An 8118-nucleotide genomic window follows, 5' to 3' on the forward strand; every position below is an offset into this window, starting at 1 on the left:
GCCTCTTGCATCTCCTGCATTGGCAGGCAGATTCTTTACCACTTGTGCCACCTGGGAAGCCCCATTTTACACTGGGTCACATTTCAGTTTGGGCAATTCACAAGTCAAAGGCCCAGTTGCACATGTGACCAATTGCTGCCATACTGAACAATGCAGGTTCCAAACGAAGTGGTTGGGGGAAACAGAACATCTGAGTGAGAAAGTTAGTGAAAACAGTGTCCTATTTTATATCTTTGGGAATTCCCTCCTCTGGAAAAGAATATTTTCAATATATCCTAACCTCCTTGGGATGAGATTGGCCTGTATCTGTAGGAAGGAAACTTCCTTCTTCACCTGTCTCCTCTTTCGCAGAAGTGTTCCTCTCATTTCCTGTGCCCCCAGGATTTCTTAAAATGCAGATTCTGATCTAGAGTTTTGCATTTCTAACAAGCTCCCTGGTGACCTGGTTGCTCATCTTTGGATTCCACTTTGAATAGCAAAGTTCTGAAGGCTGCTGCCCTTCCAAGTCATATATGTGATTAAAGGAAGGTGGCATGTACTGAGGTGGGAAGATGTGAACTTGGAGTCAGATTGCTGGGATCTGGTTGCTTTGGTCCACCTCTTAGCTGTGAGGGTTGGGCAGGCTGCTTACCCTCTCTGAGCCTGTCCCCTCATCTATAAAAAACAGGCAGTGACAAAGTTACCGTGTTGCATGGTGCTGGCACAGTAGGGAATAATCAGCCAAGGTCAGAGATTTTAGCTTTAGGATGTGAAAGTACAATCTTATATTGAGAAAAGAAGGGACTTATCTTTCTTTGATTTCACCAGAAATAGGTGCAATGTAAGCATCACCTCCTTAAGGAAGGCTTCCTTAACCTTCTAGTCTGATGTAGATGTAGATGAATTCCCTGTTTCTCAAATGCCTGTATCTCTCATATAGCCTTTATCACATAATACTGCAACTATGCACTTAGTTTTCAGTCTCTCCCACTGGAATTGAAGTAATTTGAAGGCAGCAAGGACAGTCTCATTCCAGTGCTTTCTGATTACTGGAGGACTGATGCTGATTTAGCTGCATAAAATCCCTTGAGGAATTTGTTTAAAATGTAGATTCATAGGCTCCATCTCTATAGTTGGTTTCAATGAGTCTCCTTTGGATCAAGACATCTATATATTTTCAAGGCTTATCAGTTTTCTGCCTGCCAGCCAGGTTTGGAAATTTCTGGATTCTTCTACTTTGTATCATCAGTTCAGTTTAGTCACTCAGTCATGTCCAACTCTTTGCCACCCCATGGACTGCAGCACACCAGGCCTCCCTGTCCATCACCAACTCCCAGAGTTTACCCAAACTCATGTCCACCGAGTCGGTGATGCCATCCAACCATTTCATCGTCTGCCGTCCCCTTCTCCTGCCCTCAATCTTTCCCAGCATGTATCTTTTCCAATTAGTCAGCTCTTTGCATCAGGTGGACAAAGTATTGGAGTTTCAGCTTCAACATCAGTCCTTCCAACGAACACCCAGGACTGATCTCCTTTAGGATTAACTGGTTGGATCTCCTCACAGTCCAAGAGACTCTCAAGAGTCTTCGCCAACACCACAGTTCAAGAGAATCAATTCTTCAGCACTCAGCTTTCTTTATAGTCCAACTGTCACATCCATACATGACTACTAGAAGAACCATAGCCTTGATTACATGGACTTTTGTTGGCAAAGTAATGTCTCTGCTTTTCAATATGCTATCTAGGTTGGTCATAACTTTCCTTCCAAGGAGGAAGCATCTTTTAATTTCATGGCTGCAGTCACCATCTTCAGTGATTTTGGAGCCCAGAAAAATAAAGTCAGCCACTGTTTCCCCATCTGTTTGCCATGAAGTGATGGGACCAGATGCCATGATCTTCATTTTCTGAATGTTGAGCTTTAAGCCAACTTTTTCACTCTCCTCTTTCACTTTCATCAAGAGGCTCTTTAGTTCTTCTTCACTTTCTGCCATAAGGGTGGTGTCATCTGCATATCTGAGGTTATTGATATTTTTCCCAGCAATTTTGATTCCAGCTTGTGCTTCCTCCAGCCCAGTGTTTCTCATGATGTACTCTGCACATAAGTTAAATAACCAGGGTGACAATATACAGCCTTGACGTACTCCTTTTCCTATTTGGAACCAGTCTGTTGCTCCATGTCCAGTTCTAACTGTTGCTTCCTGACCTGCATACAGGTTTCTCAAGAGGCAGGTCAGGTGGTCTGGTATTCCCATCTCTTGAAGAATTTTCCACAGTTTGTTGGGACCCATGCGGTCAAAGGCTTTGGCATAGTCAATAAAGCAGAAATAGATGTTTTCCTGGAACTCTCTTGCTTTTTCCATGATCCAGCAGATGTTGGCAATTTGATCTCTGGTTCCTCTGCCTTTTCTAAAACCAGCTTGAACATCAGGAAGTTCATGGTTCACATATTGCTGAAGCTTCGCTTGGAGAATTTTGAGCATTACTTTACTAGCGTGTGAGATGAGTGCAATTGTGCAGTAGTTTGAGCATTCTTTGGCATTGGCTTTCTTTGGAATTGGAATGAAAACTGACCTTTTCCAGTCCTGTGGCCACTGCTGAGTTTTCCAAATTCGATGGCATATTGAATGTGGCACTTTCACAGCATCTTTAGGATTTGAAATAGCTCAACTGGAATTCCATCACCTCCACTAGCTTTGTTCGTAGTGATGCTTTCTAAGGCCCACTTGACTTCACATTTCATGATGTCCGGCTCTAGGTGAGTGATCACACTATCGTGATTATCTGGGTCATGAAGTTCTTTTTTGTACAGTTCTTCTGTGTATTCTTGCCACCTCTCCTGAATATCTTCTGCTTCTGTTAGGTCCATACTATTTCTGTCTTTTATCGAGCCCATCTTTGCATGAAATGTTCCCTTGGTATCTCTAATTTTCTTGAAGAGATCTCCAGTCTTTCCCATTCTATTGTTTTCCTCTATTTCTTTGCACTGATCACTGACTGAGGAAGACTTTCTTATCTCTCCTCGCTATTCTTTGGAACTCTGCATTCAGATGCTTATGTCTTTCCTTTTCTCCTTTGCTTTTCACTTCTCTTCTTTTCACAGCTATTTGTAAGACCTCCTCAGACAGCCATTTTGCTTTTTTGCATTTCTTTTCCATGGGGATGGTCTTGATCCCTGTCTCCTGTACAATGTCACGAACCTCCATCCATAGTTAATCAGGTCTAGTCCCTTAAATCTATTTCTCACTTCCACTGTATAATCATAAGGGATTTGATTTAATGTCTAGTGGTTTTCCCCACTTTCTTCAATTTAAGTCTGAATTTGGCAATAAGGAGTTCATGAATTTGGCAACAAGGAGTACAGTCAGCTCCTGGTCTTGTTTTTGCTGACTGTATAGAGCTTCTCCATCTTTGGCTGCAAAGAATATAATCAATCTGATTTCGGTGTTGACCATCTGGTGATGTCCATGTGTAGAATCTTCTCCTGTGTTGTTGGAAGCGGGTGTTTGCTATGACCAGTGCTTTCTCTTGGCAAAACTCTATTAGTCTTTGCCCTGCTTCATTCTGTACTCCAAGGTCAAATTTGCCTGTTACTCCAGGTGTTTCTTGACTTCCTACTTTTGCATTCCAGTCCCCTATAATGAAAAGGCCATCTTTTTTGGGTGTTAATTCTAGAAGGTCTTGTAGGTCTTCATAGAACCGTTCAACTTCAGCTTCTTCAGCGTTACTGGTTGGGGCATAGGCTTAGATTACTGTGATACTAAATGGTTTGCCTTTAAAACAAACAGAGATCATTCTGTCATTTTTGAGATTGCATCCAAGTACTGCATTTCAGACTCTTTTGTTGACTATGATGGCTCCTCCATTTCTTCTAAGGGATTCCTGCCCACAGTAGTAAATATAATGGTTATCTGAGTTAAATTCATCCATTCCAATCCATTTTAGTTTACTGATTCCTAGAATGTTGACGTTCACTCTTGCCATCTCCTGTTTGACCACTTCCAGTTTGCCTTGATTCATGAACCTAACATTCCAGGTTCCTTTGCAATATTGCTCTTTACAGCATTGGACCTTGCTTCTGTCACCAGTCCCATCCTCAATGGGGTGTTGTTTTTGCTTTGGCTCCATCCCTTCATTCTTTCTGGAGTTATTTCTTCACTGATCTCCAGTAGCATATTGGGCATCTACTGACCTGGGGAGTTCCTCTTTCAGTATCCTATCATTTTGCCTTTTCATACTGTTCATGGGGTTCTCAAGGCAAGAATACTGAAGTGGTTTGCCATTCCCTTCTCCAGTGGACCACATTCTGTCAGACTTCTCCACCATGACCTGTCCGTCTTGGGTGGCCCCACACAGCATGGCTTAGTTTCACTGAGTTAGAAAAGGCTGTGTGGTTCTTGTGATCAGATAGGCTAGTTGTCTGTGATTGTGTTTCAGTCTGTCTGCCCTCTGATGCCCTCTCTCAGCACCTACTGTCTTACTTGGGTTTCTCTTACCTTGGATGTGGGTTATCTCCTCTTGGCCACCACTCCTGACCTTTGATGTGGGGTAACTCCTGTCGGCTGCTGCTCCTAACCTTGGACGTGGAGTAGCTCCTCTTGGCTGCTCCTGTGCTGTGCACCCGCTGGGCCTGTGACTTTGCATCATCAATGCTATCCAATGTTTGGTATAAAAAGTTAGCTCTCAATAAAATGTTTGCTGGGTAAATGTTATCCTTTACACTGACACAGTGTGTCACGGCTTCCAAAGGGCCGTCTCATATCTCCTGTATGTAATCTTTTAAAATAGTTTTGTTTTATTTTTTGGCTGTACTAGGTCTCTGTTGCTGCAGGTTTTTCTCTAGTTTTTTTTAATCTAGGCTGTTCTCTAGCTGCGGTGAGTGGGGACTACTCACTACTTGCAATGCGTGGGCTTTTCATTGTGGTGGCTTGTCTTGTTGTGGAGCACAGGGCTCTAAGTCTGCAAGCTTCAGCAATTGTGGTGCATGGGCTTAGTTGCCCCACGGCATGTGGAATCTTTCTGGACCAAGGACCCCCTGCATTGGCAGGCGGATTCTTAACCACTGGACCACCACGGAAGTCTCCCGCATGTACTCTTATCTTCAGGGCTGGATTGTGTTTTGTGGGCCCGATCCTAATTCAATGTGGAAGACCCTCTTTGAGAAAATAATATAAAATGAGATGTAAACATGAATCTTTCTTTAGAATGAGAAAAACTACAACAAATGCAAGTTTTGAAAACTAATACATTACAAAAAATCAATGAATTCTTTAAGCAATTAATTACCTGATACGTCTTTGTGTTAGTTTCCCCCTTTTCATTAGGCTGCATAGTCTTTTATCACCTCTTTATGTAACACAGTTTTATAATATTATTTATAATATAATCTTTCAATAGAGAAATAGCAATATAATTTAGTCATTCTTCTAACATGGTTGATCAAAAAAAAATATTTTTATTATAGATGACTTTAGGATACCTAAAACCTGTAGTTTTCCTAAACTGGTATGACTAGAAATACTTTATTATATCTGAAAATGACTGAAAATCTGCTAATTATTTCATTAAACTCAAACTAAATACATTCTCTTCCCTGGTGGCTCAGTCAGTAAAGAATTCACCTGAAATGCAGATAAGCAGGGAGACTGCCTGCAATGCAAGAGACCTGAGTTTGATCCCTGGGTCAGGAAGATCTCCTGGAGAAGGAAATGGCTACCCACTCCAGTGGGAAATCCCATGGACAGAGGAGCCTGGTAGGTTACAGTCCATGGGGTTGCAAGAGTCAAACATGACTTAGTGACTAAGCTACCCCCACCACCCGGCTGAGCTCTCCAGGAGAAGATTTCAAGGTGTGTCTCAGAGGACTGGAGGCTCTCAAGTCATCCTACAACTGCTCTCTAGCTCTAAGGCACAGGGTGTAAGCATAGGCACACACCAGGGCTTCTCCATCTCAGCCCTATTGATATTTGGGTCCTGTAATTTGTTGTGAGGGGCTCACCTGTGCCTTTTTGGATGTTTAGAGGTCTCTGGTTTCTGCTGTCTGGATACCAGTTGCACGTCTGCTCTCTCTCCAACAACCATGACTATCAAAACTGTCTCCAGACATTGCCAAATGCCATTTGGGTGGCAAAATCACCTCTAGTTGAGAATTGCTAATATACACAGGACGACATGCTTGAGTGGGGTGGGGGAGAGCATTAACAATTTCTGCAGCTGGGCTCTATACAGCCCCCTGAAATAAACTCTACATGTGCGTGCTCAGTCGCTCAGTTGTGCCCGACTCTTGGTAATCCCATGGGCTCTAGCCCACCAAGCTCCTATGTCCATGGAATTTCCCAGGCAAGAATACTAGAGTGGGTTGCCATTTCCTTCTCCAAGGGATCTTCCTGACCCAGGGATTGAACACACGTCTCCTGTGCCTCCTGCATTATCAGGCAGATTCTTTACAACGACACCACCTGGGAAGCCCGAAATAATCTGTAACCTGTAATAAATAAACTCCATGCATCCCTTGACATAAATCATGATCATGCCTTCCCTCTGGGACACACATTTTAGGACTGTTCCACACATTTAAGTCCTTTGATCCTGACCTGACCAATTGGGAGAGCAGATATTACCACTATCTCCGTTTAAAAGATGGAGAGACTGAGTCTCAGAGAGGTTCAGGGTTCCCCCGAGTTTACACAGGTAATAGTAGAGGACCAGAATACCTACCCTCTAATTCCTAGGCCAGTGAGCTGTCCATCCCATGATACAACCTTTGTTCAGTCTACAAACATTCCATAAACAGTACGAGGTAATAGCATTTTCATAATTTTTGATGGTTGAGAGGCAGAAAGGACACAAAAACATTTCTTTGTATAGATTGTGGGCTTGTGGGCTTTGAAAAATCCTAATGTGGGGCTAGTTACCTGGGGATGAATTGATAATTATAGAGGCTTCTTAGAATATGGAATCAGGTAAGCCTAAAATTCCCTAGGAAATGTGCCTGATCAACCCGATGAGGGTCTTCTGATGGCTGGTCTGGGTCCTGTGCCTTTCAAGCAGAGCAAGGACACCCTGCCTCAGTGTCCCCAAATCACCATTACCCTTTCCTATGTGTCAAATCATTTTTTCAGTAGATAACATAAAGTAACATCTGTGAAACAAATTCTCACTCTCCATCCCCTCCCTTAGTTTATTCCAGAGAGGATTTGATGCCAAATCCCATATTAAAATATCACTCCACACAGAAAGCTTAGGAGGTATTTATTAGAAATTGATTCAAATATCTCCATATGTAGACACTACTTTGCCACCTCCCACCATAACTACCAATTTTCACTGGTTTGTTTGGATGAGCATTTATGCAAAGACTAAATCTTGGGGAAGTGTTTTCGCTATTACTTCAATTTAGTCTTCCTGCCTAACTTCCACATGACTTGAAAGAAATTTCAAATGAGAACAAATCCAAGAAATCTTAATTAAAGTAGCCTGGAAAATACACATACAAAAACCACAGCTTTTGTGTTTTTATGCTAATTTTAAAGTTGAATTTTATGCTAATTTTATGCTAATTTAAAAGGGGGTAGTGAGTGTGCTTGTGCCTATGTGTTTATGTATATACTTGTGTATATATCTGTTTCCCAGGTGGTGCTAGTGGTAAAGAACCAGCCTGCCAATCCAGGAGACATAAGAGAAGCAGGTTCTATCCCTGGGTTGGGAAGATCCCCTGGAGGAGGGCATAGCAACCCACTCCAGTAATCTTGCCTGGAGAATCCCATGGATGGAGGAGTCTAGTGGGCTATGGTCCATGGGGTCTTGAAGAGTCAGACACGGGTGACTTAGCAGGCAGATAGGGTGTGTATGTATATATATGTGGTGTGCATGTGTGTTTGTGTCAAGGTGTGTGGTGAGACTGTATGTATTGAAGGATTATTATGGGGGAGGAATAAGATTTACTGGTTAGAACACTATAAATGAGACCAAATTTGTCCACAGTTTTCAAAGCTGGTTGCTGTTTATTTCTCCTGCCTCCTTGGCTTACGAAAAACTTTCAATATGAAGCTAAAATACTTGAGGGCTGCTGAGTGAGCCAACAGGGCCAGCCCACACAGAGTGATGGACTTCAGCCCTAGTGAGATCAAAACAGACTTCTCA

This window comes from Bos taurus, chromosome 6 (genome assembly GCF_002263795.3).
Source record: "Bos taurus isolate L1 Dominette 01449 registration number 42190680 breed Hereford chromosome 6, ARS-UCD2.0, whole genome shotgun sequence".
Lineage (NCBI taxonomy): Eukaryota > Metazoa > Chordata > Mammalia > Artiodactyla > Bovidae > Bos > Bos taurus.